Raw genomic sequence first — 22,982 nt, 5'->3', positions numbered from 1 at the left:
CATCCATGTTGCTGCAAATGGCATTATTAAGGCAGCTGTATTACAGGGGATGCATCGTAAGTGCATTAAGCAAGGGGAGACTAGCCTCCTCAGGGCACTTGGCAAACTGTAGGAATTAGTGGTCACCAGCTTCACTGAAATCACCTCGTGTGTCATCCCAATTTTCAGAACCCTTCTTATTTCCATTCAATGCCTTAAGTTTAATATGAGAGCTGGCAAAATTGAGAGATCAATTTTAATTATGATTCAACCATCTGCCGGATTAAACTTTGGGTTTGGTTTTCAGAACTCCTGAGCCTGTGGCTCTAGAATATCAAATGTTTTCCTTAAGACAGCCAAAGAAGCTTCCAGGTCCCTTGCTGTAGGAGTTTTCTGTTGCTACGTAACAAATTGCCACAAACTTAGCAGCCTGAAACAACCTCCATTTTATTATATCTCCCAGATCCCGCAGGTCAGGATTCCAGGTGTGGCTTAGCCGAGGCCCTGGTTTAGGGTCGCACAAAGCTGCCGTCAGGGCTTCAGTTGGAACTGGTGTCTCAGCTGAGGTGCAGGTCCTCCTCCAAGCTCACGTGTGTGCTGCAGAATCCATTTCCTTTCAGCTGTAGAGCTCATGCTGGCTTGATTCTTTAAAGCCTGCGGAAGGGGCTCCCTCCAGGCTGCTGTGAGGGGGTCTTGTGTAACATAGCGTAATTGCATTAGGAAGGGACCTGTGCATTTTCTGGGTTCTGTGGGCTGGAAGTAAGTCACAGCTCCCACCAGGACTCAATGGAAGAAGACCATACAAGGGCACAATACACTGAGGTCACCTTCAGAGGTGTCTGTCACACACAGACCTTGAGCTGGGAATTTAAAGCCCCAAACTCAGCATTTTATTTCTCCAGTTCCTCTGGTGCACTGAGACCTAACCAATCAACCGTATCATGCACCTTATTTTCCCTACAGTGTTCTCTGACAGCAAACCCTTGACGACTTTCTACGGGTCCCTAATTAAAGGTGTAAATGGGTGATTAAGTAAGTAATTGTTGTGTCAATGCATGGCATGACCTAGTAGGACTAAACCAGGTCTCCTTTAGCATTGTAGGTAGGGTCAGTAACACATTTACCTTTCTCTTCAGGCCAGAGGATCAATTCCAGACAACCCAGAACCAATTCAGAGAAGCTATCATTGTAAAGAATATGGCTTCTGCTTCACGTTGGCCCTCTGAATCTTGTGGAAAATGTCTCTTGTGGCCCCCAAGAACCCAGCATCCTGCAGGGAAGTGTAGTTTTCAGTTAGCCAAGTTGTCACAATACCCACCCACTACAGTGGGGCACTAGTGGTTGACTAGAAGTTAGAGTTGTGCATGGAGCTGAGGTCACGTCCTCTGCTCTAGTCACTTCTGTAGCTCTTGGGCCGTGCGTCTGCCCAGATGTAGTGATGTCCCTGGGGTGATGAGATCTACTCCCTGGGGCTGTGTTCTGTGAAGAAGGCTCTTTACCAACTGCCTGGGTTCCTGCTCAGGGCTGATTTGACTTACTCAGTCAGGCTCATTCACAGGGCGCTGGGCCACCCCAGGTAAGGACATTGAGCCCATTGCCCCAAGACAGGGCTGTGGGCTATGGAGGAGGCTGCCTCAGGGGTGAGGTCATGGAGGGAAGGCTGAGCCGAGGCTTGTGATTTTGAGGTTGAGTAAGTTATTACCAATTTCTTGTTAATTTCCAGATGAGGACCATTTTGGTTAGGTCTGCAAAAGGTGAAAAGCAAAGTAAGCATGGTGTACTCCGGACGTTCTCTACAATTAACACTATGTAAGTTGTCTATATACTAGGGTAGAGATGATGGTGAATAATAATACTAGTTACTATTTATTTAGTTCTTACCACATGCCTACTTTAGAATAGGAGCCTTTTCATATATTATCTCTGTATTTCTTTAATAGCTTTATTGAGATGTAACTCACATACCATATATTTTACCTCTTCTACATGCCTAATTCACTGGTTTCAGATATATTAACAGATAGGTGCAACCATTGCCACAGTCAATTTTAGACTCAATGTTTCATCTCTTCAAAAAGGAATTCTGGACTCTTCAGCTACTCCCCACCTCACCAGCCCTGAGCAACCAGTAATCTACTGTCTGTGTCTTTATAGTACCATTTTCTGGGTATTTCACATGCAAGGAATTATATAACAGGATATATTGTCTTTGGCTACTAGCCTCCTTTACTTAGCATCACGTTGTTAAGGTTCAGGCATGTGTAGCACTTGTTAATGCCTCATTCCTTTTCATGGAGGAATAATATTCCACCGTATGGATGTACCACATTTTGTTTAGTCGTCCATCAGTTGATGGATATTTGGGTTGTTTCCATCTTTGACTATTATGAATAATGCTTCCATGCATATTAAGGTACAGGTTTTGTTCTCATTTCTCTTGAAGAGATACATAGGAGTGAAAATTACTGGCTTCTGTATTTTTAACAATCCTGTGAGGTAAGCAGTACAACCTATGTTTTACTGATAAGGAAGCTGAAGTTCAGAGGGGTTAAACCACTGCCCAATATCATGGAGCGTACAGAAGATGAGATTAAATTTCTATGCCTTTTTAAGTCCAAAGTTCACGTGTCCCCCTTGTGCTTCTGTCAGGGGTGAGCACTAAAGACACAGCTAAGTCCAGGCATGCAATGAGCACCACCCCACAAGTACAGACATGCATAATTATCAGAATAACATCAATTACGGTTTAGGACAAATATGACATCATCGTAAGCAGTTTCCCTTCCATCCTAACTCTCCTCCTTGGAACATGCACTCCAGCTACATCCATCTCCCCTCCCTTCTACAGATTTTTTTCACAGAATGAACTCTGGCTTGTCTTTAGGGAGCAGAGTCAGAATTATCTTTCATATGGACCAGCCGTAGGGGCTGTGCAGGGGGAGGTACAACAGCATCCCTGGCTCATCTCTCTGTGGATGCCGTCTGCATGTTTATCTCCTGACAAAGAGGCTTCCAGTAGATTATCAGGCAGCGCGGTTCCTGGAGCCTCTGGCTTCATTTCTCAGCCTGGGCCCTCTACTGCTGTGCACACACTCAAGGTGCCGGGGCCTCATTATCCTGAAATATTGCTCTTTAGGATTGACTGCCATCTCCCCAACTAAGACGCAGAAATCTTCCAAACTTTTATATTTTTTTAAGAGCAAGCAGTTCAAAATTGGATTACCTTTCTACATTTTCATACAAAGTGGATTAATGTGGCCCTGTCTTTATTACATTTTCCACCCTTGTCATTTGTGATTAAGCCAACACTATGAAGATGTATTACAGATCAGGATAAATGGGAACATTAAAATACTGGCTATATATCAGGGAGGCTCAAGGCAAGTTGATTTGTGCTGCACATACCCTCAGTGCAATACATCCAGAACATTTCACATCTCTTTGGACAGAACAATCTTTCTACCAAAAAGTGCCAAAAGTAATAGAAGTAAGAAAAAAGGGGGTGGAAAAGAAAGAAGGAAAAGTGCCAACTTGTGTCTAGGACAATGGAGGAAGGCTATGCTATGCTCCCTACAAGGATCTCAATATGGAATTTCTCATAATTCTGCTCTGAAACCAAAACCATCGCTTGGGATCAGTGAAGCAGAAAACCATTGTCCATAAGTGAGAGTCCCAGTTCACACGAGGAAGAAGAGTGTTTATCAGGCCCCCACCTGCTGCCTGAGCTTACGTTCCATCTCTGCCAGGTCCCTCCTGCTCTGAGATTGTGTTTACGACTCAGGGTTTCTGTGAGCAGCTGGCCCTGGAGCAGTCACATCTGAAAGGCAAGGCCTCTGTCTGTACTGGTGCCGCTCATTCTAAGTCACATGAGACATGAACTCAAGGTGCCAAGGCTCTAAACATGGGAAGAAGCAGCTCTGGTCATAGGAGGAAGGGGTAATGGCCACTGAAGTGCTGTTTCTGAGCACAGGATCATTCTATTTCTTCCCCCAAGTCTCCCACCTACAACACCTTCCTTCCTTCGCTTCAAAACTTCTTTCCCAAAGATATTTATGGGAAGACCTCTGGAGAGCGCCAGTGCCGGTGGCCACAGTTCCTTCCCACAGCATGTCGTCCAGGTTCTCCCTGGCCTGCTGTCCCCTCCCCTTCTGGTCTTCCAGCTCCTCTGGGACCTGGCAAGAAAGAGTATGTAAGCAGATCACAGCAGCTCCTCCTTATGCTGAGGACAGGATCTCATGGACATGGTCTAAACTGGGCCTATGACCCGAGGAGGGTGGTATGACTACACTGGAAAAGGTCTTCTCATTGGTGGTATTGGTGCCCCTGGAGCAAAGAAGTCACTAGGCAGCTCTGAATCAAGCAGCCTTTGTTGACAGTGAAGAGATGGCTTCTCATTTTAACCCAATCCTATCCAACTGTCCTATGTGATTGCATATAGTGGAAACAAGACAGGTGAGGTCTCTGTGCTCAGGAAGTCTGTGGAGAGTCAGACAAATAATAAGAAATCAATAAATTATGTTAATTATGAAGAAGAAAATAAAACAGGAAAATATGATGTTGTGAGTTGAAGAGACTAATTTATCAATATCAGGGAGGTGGCATTTGATGTAAGTCCCAAATAACCAGAACCTAACTGGATCCTAAATTGATTGGGGGGTTTGGGGCAATAAGCCGATAGAGCCAGCATTCCCAAAAGAGGTGGAGTCCTTAACATCAGCTCTTGTGGGCAAGGCCAAAACCCTATTTCTAGTGCATGCTGGGAATTGTAGTTTTCCTCATGCACAAGATGCCTCTTCAGTACAGCTTGAAGGGATTAGCTGAAAGCCTGCTTGAAATGTTGGATTGAATTAGGACTTAGGTTCTTCAACTTGCTTTCCAACCGTGGATCTGAGAAGAGGCACAGAGATTCAATTATTCATTTAACAAATGTTAAGCAAAACAGACACAGTTACTACTACATCATGGGGCCATTAGGTGGAAGAAACTGATAGTCAAAAAATGGCAGAGGTACAGTCTATACACTGTGAAGTGTTCTATAAAGGAAAATGAGATGATAATCTTGGAATATGTAACAGGGGCACTGATTATCAACCAAAATGTCTGGGAAGGTTTCCTCAAAGAATGCAATTTGAGCTGGAAGACTAAGATTTGTGTAAGCATTAGGCAGATGCTTTGTATGGGGTGGTGACCAGGAGCCTTTCTGTAGAAGAAACAGCAAATGCGAAGATCCTGTGACCGAAGGGAAAAGGCTGTTTAAGAACCTGAAAGGAAATCTCAGCTAGAGAGGATACTGGGTGAGTCTGGTGAGCTGAGCAAGTGCCAGGATATGCAGAGTCTGGTCGGCAATCTGAGGTTAATTGATTGTTCATCCTAAGGGCGAGCAATAGGAAGTCACTGAAGAATTTTCACCTGGGAAGTCACAAGTTTATTGGCATTGTCACTCTAGGCAAGAGAAACTTAGATTTAGGAAAACCAGTTAGGAGACCATCTAAACTGCCCAGCCGGAGATCACAGACACTTGGGCCAGGAATATGGCAGCACAGGAGTGGAGAAGTGAATATACTGGTGACATGGTTAAACTCGCAGGACTTGCTAATGAGCCAGAATATAGCAAGCATGAGGGAAGACGTATCCAAGTTGATTCCTAAGTTGTTTGTTTGTTTGTTGTTTGTTTGTTTGTTTTCTTTTTTTAACCACGACTGCAAAGGTTCCTTGATAGAAAATTAGAAGGGATAAACTTTGGTGAAAAGAGACAAGCTACACCCTCTGTCCACTAACAAATAATGACTGTGAATTTATGAATTAATCTTGCCTGGCTCAAGGATGAGAAGAGGAGGAATGGTGGAGGTTGGGGGAAAGTCTTCATGTGACCAATGAAGAAATACCACAGACTAAGGAGAGACCAGAGGAAGATTTCCAAAAATGATGTGTTCTAAGTTCCAGGAGAAAACTCCAGGGCACTGTTAGACATCCTTCTTAGAGTGAAAGATTATACTTTATAAAATAAGAACAAAAAACGGTTAGGAGAGAAAGAGTAGAATGATGCTTTGGAAAAGCTGCAAAATGAGATGAAAAGAGGGACAAGATGAGGAAGAATCCCAAGGGGACCAAGAACACAAGAGGGTGGTGAGGCTGTAAGAAGTAGGTAAGATGCTGCAACGATTAATCTGTGACGTAGATAACAAATTCAAATGGTCCCAAAGTGCAAAATAATAAATGAATAAAAATTAGAATAATAAATGTATGATAAATACGGTGGACAGAGAATAACAACACAAGATGGGAATAATCAATAACCAAAAATATCACAGGGGAAAACAAATCATACGTACATTTTTTTTTCTCCTGAATAAAGACCTACCCATAGACTGAAGTATCTTACAGTATTGCAGGCACGATCAGTTAAAGAAAATACTTGGACATATCATAACAAAAATTTGAATTGCAATGAATAGAGATAGACACTGTAACTCATAAGCATTCAGTAAGAGGAAAAAGCAGAACTAGAAATATGGAGCTATAAAGGGAAACCAGTTTCAGGGTAGCCTCAATTTTTGGCTCTGTAATAACAACTGTCAGAAGGTAGTAGATGAAAATCTATAGAATTTTGAAGGAACATTTTTGTGGTTTGAGGATATCTTACCCAGCTTCCTTGTTTTTCTCTTTTCTTTCTGTAGAAAAGCAATAGGAAAACATTTTCAGCTATAAAAATTTTCAGATCCTCTACTGGCCGAGTACACTCAGTGCACACACTCACACACACACACACACACACGGAGGCTTGTGAAGATACAGTCTTCTGATAGATAAAGGAAGAAGCAAAAAGTCAAGAATGTAGATGCTGTGACATAAAAAGGTAGAAGAGAGAACATTTTAAAAGTGAGAATAAAATTTTTGTGACTTTAGTTATAAAACAGAATGTAAATTTAAAAAAAGTATTGGCCAATTAATGATTAAGAGTAAAGTTGTTATGAATTCCCAGGTCATTTACACGGGGAACAGAAGTGGAGGAAAGAACAAAACTCCACGTTGTGAAAGAGTCGGAGACTGAAAACGTTTCATTTCATCTTAACTACAATATCGAAACACATGATTGAAATGAAAGGGTTTGATTTTCTTTTTCTCGCTCCCTTTCTGGAACATAATTATTATTGCCTTCCTCCTCCATTACATTCTTCTGTTTACATCCCAAATTAAATTAGACTTTGAGGAAGTCTTGACCCATTCTGAGCTGTGCTCATCTAGATCTGAAAGGGAAAAGATATGTGAATGCAGCTGACACACTGCAAAGCCAAAGACAAGCGCAAGACTTCTATATTATTAATAAAACAAGTTGTTTTTGCATAAATTGCAGTGAAATGAGGTTCCACATTTCTTATGCTTGCTCTGATGTTGTTTTGCACCTAAAATATAAAGCTTTATGTTTCTGCTATTATTGTTTTTAGTTTCGGTTCATTATTCCCCATTAAGTTTCTCTCATCAGACAGTGACTCCATCCCTCTTAGCTTTGCACCATCTGGAAACTGGGCCCACAGCCACCTATGCCTTCATCTAAGCTAGTGTTTTGCAAACAAATTTCAGTCATTTAAGGACCAATGTCACAATTTGACACACCTTGCATCCTCACACACATGCTATAAATTTAATATTTGTCCTTCTCAGTGTATTTTTTTTACTTACATAAATTTATCTAAAAAGAACTTTATAGAATGGATTTGATGTATAAAATACCTATATAGATAAACTATATTGGTCTGTGTACCAAATGAAACTGTCATGTGAGCCACCCATCAATAGTACAATGCCACCTTGTAGAAGCACATTTATCCGTGTCATCTGTAGATGACATCTATAGAGTCGGGGTGTGGTTTGAGACACCACTTTCTGTGCTAGAGCCTGAAGCCCAGAGCCCTGGATGGGGCAGGAGGCCATAATCTGGGCACACTGACTGATATAGTCAGGGTGGATAAAAGTTCTTTCACTCAGAGGCATTTTCAGTCTTGACATATTTGCTTGGCTTTAAAAAGCCCAGATTATTTTAGGTAGTTTATTTGGCTCTTTGATTAGTATCTGACACTAAAATTACTGCAACTCAACTTATATCTGATTCCCCATATCAACGGTCTTTTCAGAGCCTATAAATATTCTGATTCAGGTGCAAATATGTTTGGAGTACATCATCAGAATCCTTTTGCATTTTCAGCTAGAAAATTCCAGATTTAATCATTTGTCAAATTCAGTAGTGTTTTTGACCAAAATGCATATCACTCCATGCAATTAAACAAGGATGACACATGTCTTTAATCTTTCGTACTGGCAGGGACTTAGAAACAAGAGATTTTTTGTTTGTTTATTTTATATTCTGCCTTTTTTACCCCAAACTAATCCATTTACATTTGGCTACAAGTTAGTATCAAAGTGCATTTCTTTAATATAATTTATTTAAAATGAATTTAACTCTTTCATAAGGGTAGCAATGATCATTTCCGATGTGGCCATCAAAATGGCAAGAGCCATTCATCTTCATTGTCCAAGGTACCATCTGATCACCAGCTGGAGTCAGGAAGAAATTTTTCTGGCCAGATAAAAAGTGTCATATAACTCACTCTAATTGGTGCCTAATGCAGACATTTTTACCTCACTCAGCTCCAGCAAGTGTGGGCTACTCTTAATGATGCTTCACTCTGTTTACCTACAGCAGTGTTTTCTGTTACATCATTGCCCCTTTCTCGGCGTATCTGCTGTCTCAGTATCTCTTTCTTACGTTACTTTTCTGCTTCATGTCTTGCCCTTTGCTCTCCCCATTTACTAATGAATTGTATTGCGTCTGGGCTTGGGAGCTTTCAGAAGCTAGGTCTGTCCCTTCGGCCCTCTTGGTGTGCTGGCCACGCACATCCTGAGGTCATCATTTCTTCTGCGCAGCTATTCCTTCGGACATTCCCTGACGTTCTGGTTTGAATTGCGGAAGCCAGCTGCTGTTCTGACAACACTGCCAATGAGGGTATAAGGTGGGAAGTGGCGACTTCTGTGCTCCCTAATTGGAGACAGTAGCTTAAGCCTAGTTTTCAGGGGCTTGCGTTAGAGGTCAGTTTCAGGCAACATCTTTCTGATTGGATTGATGTTTTCACGGAACGTGAAGATAAGTAGCCAAAGTTCTGTATGTTTGTCACAGAAATTTAAATCCATCTTAAGACAGACTGTCTCGTGTTTCAGTACGTGGTTTTTGTGGCACTGAGGTACGTGGAATGTGGTATTTCGCAGACTACATTTCGGATACCGCTGATGGAGAGTCATGGTTAGGGTAGTCATAGTAAGAACAGAGGTGGTTAGTAGTGCTGCCAGTAGTAAAAACAGTCACATTTCACCTTGTTTGCATAGTTTCTTCAACTTCTAACGTGTTACATTTCATTCAACATCCAGTCATCACTTACTACAAGCCGGGGATTGTGGCTGCTGAGCCCTGTGATGGATGTATTTCTGTACATCAGAAATGGCTGAATATCAGGCAGTTCCTGCGGTTCCACAGTTTCCACTTAATTCCCACAACCAAGCTGTGGGTTTCACGTACGAGGACCCGGAGGAGCGGCGCAGACATAAGGATCGGATCCGGGCGCGCCGGGCGGGGCCAGCGCCGCACACCGCCGATCCGCGTGCGCTCCCGCTGCCGCTGCCGCGCCAAGCCCTCCGCCGTCTCGGGTTGTTAGGCCCACGCTGCAGCGTGGAAAACTGTTCTCAGCAGAGGACTCGGCGTCCTCGACGTGCTGCCGACCCAACAGCCTGTGGACTGTGAACAGGGGCTGCTTTCTGTTAGTTCCTGACCAGGATGTATTTTTTTCTTTCCTTGAGAACAGGAGGTCTGAGCATGGATGTTATAACCACAGAGACATTTACTGGGGCCACGTTCACTCGTTTTAGGAATCCCTGTAAGACAGAGGGGCCACTGCGGGAACAAGGGAGCTACCTCCCCCGACGCCCAGTGGACAGCGGCAGGCCAGCCACAGGCACGCTTGGTCGCGGCCCAGAGCAAGGCACGGCCTCCGGGTCACAGGGCCCTTCATCAGGGGGTGCAGGCAGCTCCTAGGAGCCCTTCCTTCCACTCTGGCAAAACTCTGCCCTCAGCCTCGTTGTCCTTTCTGGGGACAAGTTCGGGCGTTCACAGGCCAGTGAAATCCTTTAAACTCACAAGCCAGCAGCACAGGAAGAATTACAAAACCTTTGACTAAAGTATTTACATACATATTCCTGAAGCGCAGAGACGTTCAGATCAAACCAGGTCTGGAACCTCAGTGTCCAGAAACTATGACATTGGGGTTGGAGTTTTCAAAAGGGCAGAAAAAGCAAGTCCACAATTCTGATTTTTCACGTATAAAACAAACACCTTGTTAAAACTTCTTATAGTGTTTACCATAACTTCCTGGGCCAAATAACTACTACTGTTCCACATTGCCCCTGCCCTTCATCCTGGGTAGATCAGGAACTTTAAATCGACACGGTCTCCTTCCGCTGTGGTGTACAATCACTGCATCACTGCTGCTGAACGCTTAGGACTGTTTGTAATTTTTGCAGCATCCTCAGTTTTCCAGACGAATAATAAATATAATTCTCCAACTATTTCAGCAAAACCCATGTATTATTTTTATTCTTATTTTTTTCCTTGGGAAACAAGAAATCTATTTGCTTTTGCACGGTACATGGCAGTCAGAAGTACCTCATTCATTCACTTTTTATTCATTTGATGCATGAAAAAAAGGCATTAAATGTATTTCAGCGTGTCACCTCAAATTCCGTGCAGCCAGCAGTGATGAATATGCTCAGGTCCTCAGCTGGGGTACTGTTTCATTTCTTGGTGACAATATCATTTGACAAGCTGATTCTGCATTGGCAATATTGTATCATATTTTTGTCTGCATGTAAATTATGTTGACAGCCTCATAAACATAAATTGGCAGGCATACTGTCCCAAAGCAATGTTTGTTAAAATACACTAATGGCATAGAATAAATAAATTTTTCCAAAGCATTAATAACGCAGCGATGTGTCACTCCATTGTGCAAGAAGGTCTACGGAATATGTTACTGTCTGTGCTAAATTGATACAGTATATATTTCTTAACATGTATTTCATCCCACCTCATGCCTATGTTTATTGATCCAGTCATCCCATTTCCTGGAACTCTGTGGACCAGCAGTCTCACACTTGTGATACTTTGGAAAAGTCAGCATCATCTGAGACAGATATCTGTAACGGAACGCGTGGATGGTGCCATTCAAGCCCCACACTGTTACTTAACCAAGCCCTGCTTTGCTCCTGACTGGGCTTCCCTGTCCCTACCTGCCACCCTAAGACGATGCTCTTAACTAGCTCTTCCCTTGCGGAGCTGGCAGATGCTGGAGTGGTAGATGCAAAGCAGGTCTGTAGAACACCAAGAAGACTTGGCACAGGTTTTGTTTATCTACTTTTGATCCCAGGATTCAGAAACTTCCCCTCCAGGTGTTTGTGGACAGACAACACGGAGCATGGGAAACAGTATGGACTATTCCATACTGTTAGTTCTTTTACTTGTCAAGGACGGGCATTGAGACGTTGGATGTAAAGCAATTGGTGTGATTCTGGCTCCTAACAGGCACTCACAAAGTGGTGTCTAACCAGTTAGAATGGAGAGAATGGAGGGAGGGAGGGAGATCCAACAAGAGAAAGACAAAAACAGAAACAGGGAAAGAATATGAATTTAACTATGTTCTTTGGTGAAACAGAGGATGGAAATTTCATACGCTGCGTGTCCACAAACAGACGTACTTGAAGCGGGGGAAATGCACACAATTTGGGAATTCTACAAGTAGATTCAAATCATTGGATTCCACATGTACCCTGAATTGTGTGCTTCCCTGAATGGCGGCACATACACCTGACTTTGCAGTTTCATCTTTCCTATCAATAGATGCTCTGCATCTTCTGGTTCTTGGAGAGAAAAGATGAACTGAGGAGCAGAATCTGGGGTTCTGTTGCTGAAGAAGAGCTGTAATTCCACTGAGAAGAACATTTAGGGAAAGCAGTAGGCCTGGGTTCTGCAGGCCGTAACGTGTGATGAGTTGGGCCAGAATCCTTGCACGGCTGCTGCCTCAAATGCCGGCTGCTGCAGTTGCATCCAGTCTCCAAGCCTTTACCCTGAGACTTCATGTGACGAATCATGTAAACTATTCAGCTCACCATCCACACGCTTGGATTTGGGTGCTAAGCAGAGATAGTTAGGCAGACAGTTCCAATTATCAGATGCATAAATCCAAGCCCAAGAAATATGCAGGTTATATAAAAAGGGAAAGATACATGGGCCCACTCTAAGATAACTGTGTTTGAAGTTCCATACCCATGCTGATTAACCGTAAGGATAAAATCTACCATCTTCCCGTTAAACCTGAGAGATTTATCGAAAAGCTAGAATGTAAGAATTGCTTATAAAATTTAAGCAAGTGTCCAGGCAACAAATGATGAACGCTTAGACTAAGATGGTGGCTGTAAGTGAGAAAGGTAACACAGGGACACGGAGTGTTTTTTATACAAGCAAGGGGTAGGATTTAGTAAACTTAAACAGCAGGTATTATTAAGCACTTAATACTTATAAAGTATTATGCCTGGTCTGTGGGTGAACAGAAAAAAGTTTCATAGACCTTCCCTGATCTCTAGGGAAATCTATTTGGAAATATAACACTAATTAATATATAGGCAAGCTCTTGATATAAATAGAAGAACTAGAGCCCAGCTCAGTAACGCAGGTTAGTTTGGGCTGTGTAGTGGATGTAGCATGCCTCCCAGATTCTGCTTCTATACAACCAAGCTGCTCATTCCTCGAGAGCACTGTCCTTTGATTGCTCACAGCTGAGTGTTCCCCAGGACCTGCCCTCGGCTGGAGGTAGTTACCTGCCGAAGGTTACTCATTTTCATCCCGTGACTGGTGGATGGGGATGTGCAGAGACCTAACCCCCTTGTCTGAATTGCAGATGTCACTGAAGGGCCGCCCTGGCTACAGAGCTCTCTGTGGGACTAGCTGTAGCCTGTGTTGCAGCACACCACAGGTCAGCGTTTCCTTGTACCCAATCATGCTTCCCTCTCTTGGTTACATTTGTTGTTCCTAAGAGCCCCCTGGATAAGCCACCTGCACACAAGTCTCCATCTCAGAGTCTGCTTCCTGGGAACCCTAATCTGCCTACCACAGCTTGTGTGTTTTAAGGTGCAAAGAATGGTGTGGATAATAAATGCTATAGGAATATCGAAGGGAGAGAAATCTGCATGTTGTATAAGTGAGCATCTCTTTGTTTCCCAAACCTTGCACAGAGCTTGTTGCGTGGCCAGCCCAATCGATCATTGCTAGATGAATGGCTTGTGTGCTCAGGAAAATTGGCTGGATGTTGACAGGCAGGACGGAGAATAACTATAAAGTGACTGACCTGGGTGGCAGAAAGAATGTTGTATCATTCTCAAAAATAAAGAATTGAACGAAGGGAGGAAATTTGAACTGATTGTTCTTTTCTGTGTCCAGTCTCAGGATGTGCAATAAGACTGGAATTCATGGAACTGAATTTAGTGTGAGTTCAGGGCTCATTGTATCTGTGTGATATCTGCCTCTTACAGTCAGTAAAGAATTATTTTAAAAAGTCACTTGTGGGTTGCACCTCTTATACTTGGTGGTGTTATAGAACCTTCTTTCCTAGAGAGTGCTAGGGAAAAAGTTTCAAAGACCATTTATCAAATTTATAAATATAGAAAAATATAGAGAGAGATGTAAATATAGACAGATGTGGGTGCAAAGAAATAGACCTTTTCGTGCCATACACTGGGTGAGACCATATGTTAGTAAAACTTCCTGGAGTACAGTCTTTACTTGAAATGTACTAACCCTTTGACACAATCTACATCTAGGGACTCATTCTAAGAAAGTAATTAAGCTATATGAAAGAATCTCAAAATTAATTATTACAACAGTATTTATGATAGCAAATGATTGTTAACAATATCAATGCCATACAATGGAGAATACGTTAAGTTGATTGTATTATTTTTCAAAAAAAGACTATTATTTATCCATTAAATCGATGCTAGATGAGTATTTTTGACTTAGAGAGTCATACATACTTAAGGAGGCATAAAGCACTAACCATGGTGTAATACCGTTTTTTTGCTTATGAAATAAATATGTATGTGGCATGTATGTACATGTATGTGTGTGAATATGTGCATATACACAAATATAAATGTTTGTAAATATATACACACATACATATACATATATTTATGTCTCTCTCTCCATATATATATATATATATATATATACACACACATATACATTTGTATATATTTTTAAAGGACTCAGAAGAAATACACCAATGTGCTAATAGTGGTTATTATTTGGTTAAGGGATTGTGAGAATCTTTTTAAATTTATACTTTCCCGTATTACTATTGCCTTTCTGTCATGCCCTTATATTCTTGATTTCCTCTCCATCCAGATTAGAATTTCTGTTCTTTTACTTTAGCCACTCTCTTGACAACATGCAAAACGGACTTGTGATTATCTTTATCATACACACCTGACAGAAATCTCACTGTGGTCGAATCCAACTAACTCTAGAACTGTGTGGTTCTCTATCCATACCTGAGCTGCTGATAACAGCTTGGCAGATTGCACCTGGGACCACCAGCAGTGGAGGGCTGTCTGCAGTAATACTGTAGAGCCGTCTTGCTTTGTGTGTCCGTGGAGCCCTCTCTTCCATTTCACACACTGCAGTTTCCAACTTGATCTGTTCTCTCAGCTCTCTAACGACCGTGATCTCCATGTTCTGTTGCTAGTCTCAGTCTCCTTAGTCAAACTGGTTCCAGGTTGATAGAGAAAATAGAAACCACTGAATGGGAAACCTATCGTCCCGAATAAGCCAAAGCTGTTTGCCTCCCTTTGTCTGTTACCTTCTTTTTCCTCAGTTCCACCCCTTACAGTGGAAGTCCCACTCCTCCAGCTTCTTGGATTCATCCCTTCGCATGTAATCAAGGGCAATACACAGTGTGCTGCCTCCTTTTACTTTATCTCCGAGATCTTCAATAGCGTTTCTATACCTTTCCCTTTACTTGCCTTAATTTCATCATTCTGTTCACATTGTATATATGTTAGGAATTATCTTAACTTTATGCAAGATCAAGAAAGCAAGGTCTTCTTGTGGAGAAAGAAGATACAGAGAGTAATATAGGCAATATCCATGTATACATTGCTTAGAATTAACTTATTTTAACATGTTGCCATATTTGCTTCAGATTCTTAAAAATTAAAAATTAAATATCTACATATAGAAGAATGAAACTGGACTCCTTTCTTGCACCATACACAAAAATCAACTCAAAATGGATTAAAGATTTAGAAGTGACAACTGAACCACGAAACTCCTAGAAGAAAACAGGGGAAAATCTACTTGACGTTGTTAATGGCAATGAGTTTTTGTACTGGCATCAGAAGCAAATGCAACAAAAGCAAAAATAAACAAGTGGAACTGTATCAAACTAGTAAGTTCCTACAGAGCACAGGAACCAATCAATAAAATGCAAAGGCAATCTGGGAGAAAATATTTGTAGACTACGTATTCAACAAGGTGTTAACATCCAAACTATGTAAGAAATTCTTCCAATTAGTAACAAAAACAAATAAATCAATTAAAAAACAGATTGGATACCTAAATAGATATTTTTCCAAAGAAAACATGCAGATGGCCAACAGGTATATTCAAAGATGTTCAACATTACTAACCATCAAGAAAATTCAAATCGAAACCACAATGAGATATCACATCACATCCATTAGGATGGCTGTTGTCAAAGAGTCAAAAGATAACAAGTGTTAGCAAGAATATAGAGAAAAGAGAACCCTTGTGCCTTGTTCATTGGAGTATGAATTGATGTAGCCATTATGGAAAACAGTATGAAGGGTCCTCAAAAAACTGAACATAGAATTACCATATTATCAAGTGATTCTACTTGTGAGTATCTATCCAATGGAAATAAAATCACTACATCAAAGAGATACCTGCACTCCCATGTTCATTGCAGCATTGATCACAATAGCCAAGATATGGAAACAACCTTAGTGTCCATCAACAGATGAATGGATAAAGAAAAGTCTTGCCATTTGCAACAACATGGGTAGGTCTGGAGGACATGATGCTATGTGAAATAAGCCAGACACAGGAAGACAAATATTGCATGATTATCACATACATATATATATCCCATACATACATATGCACACTATATATCATGGTAAAATACTTGTACTATAAAAATTTAACATCGTAACCATTGTTAAGTGTACAGTTCAGTGGTATTAAGTACATTCATATTGTTTAACCATCACCACCATCCATCTCCAGAACTCCTTTCATCTTACAAAACTGAAACTCTATATGCATTAAACAGCAACCTCTATAAACGCCTCCCCCCAACCCCTGGCAACAACCGTTCTACTTATACATATGTATACACACACACACACACACACGCGTTGTATATATACACACAGTCCAATTGAAAATAACACCATGAGGACTCAGAAGAAAAAGAGTATCATTGGTATAGATTACTGTAAAAACAAGAAAAAAACATTCTGTAAACTATTATTCTTGAAATTAATATATGGGAATATATAGGAAATGTACAAGGATTTTCTGAAACCTAAGCATGACTTTGTAAGAACCAAACCTGCTAAAGTGAAAAGGAAACAGACTGAGATGGAGGGATCCAGCTGAGACAGCAATGATGATGATGACAACGCCAGCAATGACAGCAACAGCAAGACTGATACCCAGAACGATGCTCACTGTCTGTTTTGATTATTATCAAGAGTTCAAGATGATCCAACAAATAACACCCTTCCTCTCCACCCAAGTTGGAAACAATTGTTAAATTAGATAGTAGATGATAGATAGATAATAGATAGATAGATAGACAGACAGACAGACAGATACACAGATAGACAGACAGCTAGAAAGAATGCCAAAATACCACCTTTCTTACAGATAAATCTGATAATGGAGAGTGTCGCTTCCTTTTACAGACAAGGGTATACAAATACTAATAATTCTGAGTCTCAGAATTAGGCAGACTTCCCTAGCCAACAGCACAGGATCCAGGGAGGCCTGTTACCCCTGAGATCATTGCATGGTAGAGAATAATCAAGAACAGGTGGTCTTTTCAAGCAGGCGGCTTCCAAAAAGAAGAGCGTTAGCATGGCCGTGCCAAGTGCCTTATTCCTAACCCCTAAGTAAGGTAAGTGCCTCCTCCCGTTGGAGAGGAGTCACTGAAGTTGCCAGTTACAATTATGGGTGGTCCTCTGCACGGAAGGAAGCCTGTGTCAGAAGGATAGGTTTCTCCACTAACACCCACGAAGCCTGCAGACAACCAGGGGTGTAACCATCTCTCTTGTGAGAGGAGGTCAGCTGTTGGGAAAGCCATAGTCATACTGTCATGAAGCCACTCATCCAATATCATGCACACCTTCTTAGGTATTCTCCTGGGTTTGCTGGTGGAAAATATATAAATTTTTGTCCTTGGAAGGCGCCAAAATGCCTCTGAAGAATACATGAATAAGTAAATAATAAAATAAGTGCTTATGTAGATATACTCCAAATTTGAATATAATTCTTTTCAATATCAAGTTCTGAACAAGAAATTAAATTTTGAAAATCCTGTGCCACTCTCTTTCCACTGCCCCTTGGTATATATTTGTTTGGTTTGCGAAAACAGGAGTTGTCTCCTGGGGAACTCCCTCATGTGCATTAAACCAGCCCAGATCCAATTTATCACCAAGCCATTGGGCATGACTTTTGAACCTTAGGAATAATGACAAAAAGTTTCCCCTAAGGCTCTTTCCTTGGCCCTGGGTGCAGAATGGAATTTGGCAGCTGGTTTGGTGCTCTCAACCTAGTTCCGACTGTAACAATGTTCATCCAGAACCTTGCTAGTGTCCAGAAGCACGTGAAAAACTCAGGTGCCTTGTCGTTTAAAAGCAGCAGTTTTTATTATTTTCATCAACTCTAGCAAATGTGTGAAAATGAGGCTGTAATGCCAGATCCATTGCACTTACGTAGTCCAGGGTCAAGCGTCTCAAGGCCCATGGGGCTGCAGGAGACCTCCGGTGTCTGCTGAGGGTGGTTCGGTGTGCCTCGTGTGGCCAGTGTCCTGACAGCCTTCTCAGCACTTGGCTGGCCCTCATGTCCTCCCGGGTGCCTGTGACTTTCCCGAGCCTATGCATCCTGCTCAGGTTTGCTGAGGACAGTCCTGCCGTGCTTAGTGCCCGGTATATACAGCTTTACTTCTGCAGAAATAGTCATTTGCCTGCAGACAAAAAGCTACAGTGACCAACAAGGTTAAAATCCCCCCAAATGTCCATCAGTTGATGAATCGATGGACAATATGTGGTATAGCTACACACTTGAATATTATTCAGCCATAAAAAAAATGAAATGCTGATTTATGCTGTAACATGGATGAACCTTAAAAATATTAAAACTAAGTGAAAGAAGCCAGACACAAAAGGCCACTTATTAGATGATTCCATTTATATTAAGTGTCCAGAAGAGCCAACCGCATAGGGGTAGAAAGTTGATCAGTTGTTGCCAGGGCTCGGGGTAGAGGGGACTGCTAACCACCACGGGGTCTGTTTTTGGCGTGATGGAGATACTCTCAAATTAGATGGCAGTAATGACTGCACAACTTTGTGACTGTGCTAAAGGTCATTGATTTTTACACTTTGAAAAAATACATTTTATAGTTGTGAATTGCAACAACAAAAAAGAAGAAAAGCTTAAAATCACATCCTACTACTTTTTTTTTCTTAAACCTTCTAAATTGTTTAGCTACATGCAAACCAACTTTACAGAGGCTTTTCCATCAAACATCTGGCATTCTCCATTGGTTAAGCTATTCCCCAGCAAGTCAGCAAGGTGTAAAGCATCCATGATTAGCTCCAGCTCAGAGAAATTCTCTAAGTTAGGTGGGTCCAAGAAACAAGAAAGCAATGAATGCTGTAAGAGATACCGTCTTTAGTCATTGTTATTCAAATGTCAGCAAGAACTGTCAACAACACAATAAAGATGACAAATATTTGAACATGGAATAGGCAGTAGAGTTATGTTCAAATGAAACAATAGTTTCTTCTAATCTTGGAACTCTCAGTTCACTCTTAGAAACATCAAACTCTTGTAGAGTTTAGAAGCATTCATAGTTTCCTCTTAGAAGCATTAAATATATAATTATCATAACAAATGAAAAAATCCCATGTGGCCATTGCCTAGTATAGGGCCTTCCAGACTGACAGCCAACCCTTTGGCCTTGTCATAAGTCTCAAACTTCAGATGTTATCTTGATCTCCCATAATTCATTCCAAGTATTTTTTTTTAATCAAGATCCCCAGCCTAATGAGCCAGATATTGGGAATTTAAGGCAGCCCAATGAAGAACACTCTTCTTTTCCACCTGAGTTTGAACCAATCAATTAAAAGAAAAAAACAGTAAGGAAACTAAAATAACACATTTATTAAAAACTTTAACGTTTAGCTGGTAGCAAGCAAGAACCCATGCTGCTGTTCTCAAGTAGGCAGGAGATTGCAAAAGGAAGAGAGAAAAGGAGGCTGGGACTCTCTCCCATAGCAATCCTTTAGGTAATGTGATGGGAGGAAAGGAGGGTGGGAGTGCAGGGATGGAAGCATTCCTCTGTTAAGAGCTTCTCTACCTGGAAGGAGACATTAGCAGTGGGGAACGCATGTTCCTTCCCGCAACATTATAATGTGCCCAACTCTGAGTACTTTCTGTATTTTGTTACATTTAATCCTCACAATAACTCCATGAGGTCAATATTATTATAAATTTCATTTTACAGATGAGATTAACTGAAGAGTAAATTCTTTGCAAGACATTACACACACCTGAACTCTTTACCACCAAACTAACAAGACTATCTCCAGAGCAAGTGTTCTTAAGCAGCGTGCAATATGGAGATACAATTAAAAAAAAAAAAAAGCTAACAGACACTGGGGGCGGGGTGGGGAAGCAGAATTAAAATCCTCATAGGAGATGATAAATTACAGAAGTTCTTCTGCACAAAATTAAATCAGTGTTGTATAATGAAAATCAGAATGTAAAGTAAAAGGTCACAGGAATGAATATGGAGAGAGCAGAAATAAATGTGTATGAAAATAGGTCTGAGGGCAGATAGCTGGCTGGTGAATAATAGAGTTTTCTAGAGAGGAAACCAGAAAAAAAAAATGAAACTGAAACAAACAGACAAAAAATAATAAGGACGTGGACTAGTGGGAGATAAGTAGTTACAGGAGACAACAGGATAGATTTTAGGGGTCAGTAGGAAGGAGTATGGGCAGGAGTTGGTAATTCATTGAAGACGTTGGTGGGAAACACATACGAAGGGAGGGCACAGAGATGCCCTCAGCATTTCTCGCTCAAGGGGACTAGATAGCGAGGGTGGATCATGATGAGTGGAGAAATGAAATGCCACACACTGAGCCCCTAACCCTCCCTAGAAGGAGACCCAGAGTTATTGTTTTATTCTTGATTTTGATAATTATATAAAGTAGGTTCAGCTGGGTTTTTTTAATCTGAAAGTCGTCACTCGGGGAATTACAGTAAGATTGTCTGCATCCCAAATTCCCATAAAAGGTTAATTTTTTTTTTTTAAAATAGCCCAGGTGGCGAAAGGCAGAGGAAGGAGAAGCGTAGCAAAACCAGAACACAACATGCCCACCTGGAAGGCATGAAATGGGACGACAGAAATAAAGGTAGGCAGAGTTTTAAATAAACATAAAACTTTAAACGGGTCTAGTAAAGAAAAAAACTCTCAAACTGGGGCAACAGAATACGACTTCCTGAATCGCATGGCAGCAGCCAGGTCACACCTGAGTTACCTTTTATCGTATTCCAGTGAAGGATTCCCAAGTGTCCACCTCGAGGTAGAAGGTGACAGCAACACAGCTGACTGATGAAAAGACAGGCTCGAGTGGACTTTGTCATACTAGGCCCCCCACCAGGAAGTTTAATGAGATGATCTCAGAAAAACAAGCCTGAGCCGAGCACGCGCTTCTCTCTGGGACAGAAAGTGGTTTTCAGCGTCCCCTCCCACACAGTATGTGCCAAACCGAACTTCTCGGGAACCTCGACTCCCTGTGTCTCTCACATCCTCACCTGGGCACGTTTCAGTGTTCTCCGTCTCAGCCAGTGGCACGGTGATCTATCCAGTTTTCATAACCAATTCTTGACACCTTTCCTTTCCTCAAATTCTCTCTCTAGTCTGTCAGCAGATCTGATGATTTTACCTCCAAAATATCTCTTGCATTTGACTGCTTCTCTCTGTCTCCACCACCATGACCATGGCCCCAGCCCACCCCATCCTAACCAAGTCCCTCACATCTGCTCTGCTGTCTTAATTGTCCACGCATACGTGTTTTCACGTGCCAGGATTACGTTATACATGCCTGGCACTGTTTGACACAAGAGATGCAGGAGTGACCAAGATAAAGTCCCTGATGTGATGGAGCCTACGTGTTAGGGAGACCGGCACTCAGCACATGGTATAGACTTACTATCGGCTGTGATGTGCTGTGAGGAAAACTAAGGGCGGGGGCACTGGTGCGGCTGCCCTCCTAGACAGGGCGGTCAGGGTAACTCATCTTCCCCAGCAGAACAGCAAGAACCAAGGCCTTAAGGGACAGTAAGCCTGTTTCAGGAAGGGACAGCCAGATGACTTTGTTTGGACAGAACTGAGAAAACAAGGGAGGGTAAGGCAGGGACTTAATCATGCAGGTCGTAGCAAGGAGTATGGATTTTTATTTTTACTTGTCTGAGCAGATGTATTTGTGACCAGGAAGTAACTTATATAATTTATATTTTTAAATATTTGAAAACATAGCAGTGTGTTCTTTGTGAAGAGAAGGCTGTGGTGGGGAAAGTGGGAGTAGGGAGATGGTGGCTGACGTCTTCAGGGAGAGGAGCATGGCTTGGACTGGGAGTGCAGCCCAGGTGGTGAGAAAAGGATCAACTCGAGCCAGATTTCCAAAGGGTAGACAGGCAGTTTGATTGAATGTGGAATGTGAAGAACAGAAGATTCATTATTGAATGAAAGAGAATCAATACTTAATTGGCCAAACCATTTATTAAGTGTAAAACTTAGGAAAGAAGAAGTTTGATGCAGGAGTGGAGAGAATTGAATGGTATTTTTGAAGATTTTTTTTGAGCATAGGAGGATACTAATACTGTAATCTGTACATATCAACTTTCATAGAGAAAGTCTTTCAAAATGTCTTAATCCACTTCTGTACTTTATTAAGTGGAGTCTAATGAAGAAACTGGGTGTTTCTTCCATGCCCGGTGCTCCTGGGGACTATTACCCTGATTATTCTGAGCAGCGGTTGTCACTGTCCAGGGCTCTGACATAAGGCACGACACAGGAGGGTGACTCTACGCAAACAGGACAGACCATGAGATGGGCCTGGACAGTTTCAAATAGGACAGCCTGTGTAAGGGACAGTATGGTTTCTATGGGCGTATTCTGTAGAATTTTGAGTGACTTTGTTCTTTTTTTTAATTATTTTATATTTCCTAAATTTTCCAAATAGTGTGATCATTTTTTTAATTTTTGTTCAGAAATAATATGTGAATATATTTTCACTTTTTAAGATCCAGGCACTGCTTAAATATTCAGAATCAAGAGATGAAATTTCCCCCTAAGACTCCCTTTAATTCTACCCATGCCATGAAGTACAGATTTTAAGATTTCACTTTATACTGTCCTGGGTTTTTTGTATGCCTTTAAACATGTCTATCGTAACTTCATCATATTTTTTTCATATATATGTATATATATGTCTGCAAATACAAATACACAACTTTTCAAAGTAAATGAGCTCACATTACCTGCATTATTATGTACCTTGTACATTGTCACTTAATAATATGTCTTGGATTT

At 41.5% G+C, this 22,982-nt stretch overlaps 1 protein-coding gene across 1 annotated transcript in view; it reads left to right on the top strand.

The window, feature by feature from the left end:
- TDRD15 (tudor domain containing 15) overlaps positions 1-20,739 on the top strand; it is a 443,928-nt gene extending 423,189 nt beyond the window's left edge. The window contains exon 7 of the transcript XR_012059170.1: positions 20,705-20,739. The gene's annotated coding sequence lies outside the window, so the exon portion shown is untranslated. The remainder of the gene's footprint in view (positions 1-20,704) is intronic.
- The last annotated feature ends 2,243 nt before the right edge of the window (positions 20,740-22,982 follow it).

The sequence above is a fragment of the Vicugna pacos genome, chromosome 15, assembly GCF_048564905.1.
Source record: "Vicugna pacos chromosome 15, VicPac4, whole genome shotgun sequence".
Taxonomy (NCBI): Eukaryota; Metazoa; Chordata; class Mammalia; order Artiodactyla; family Camelidae; genus Vicugna; species Vicugna pacos.
The sequence above is the reverse complement of the archived record's forward strand: the minus strand, read 5'-3'. Positions and strand labels throughout refer to the sequence as shown.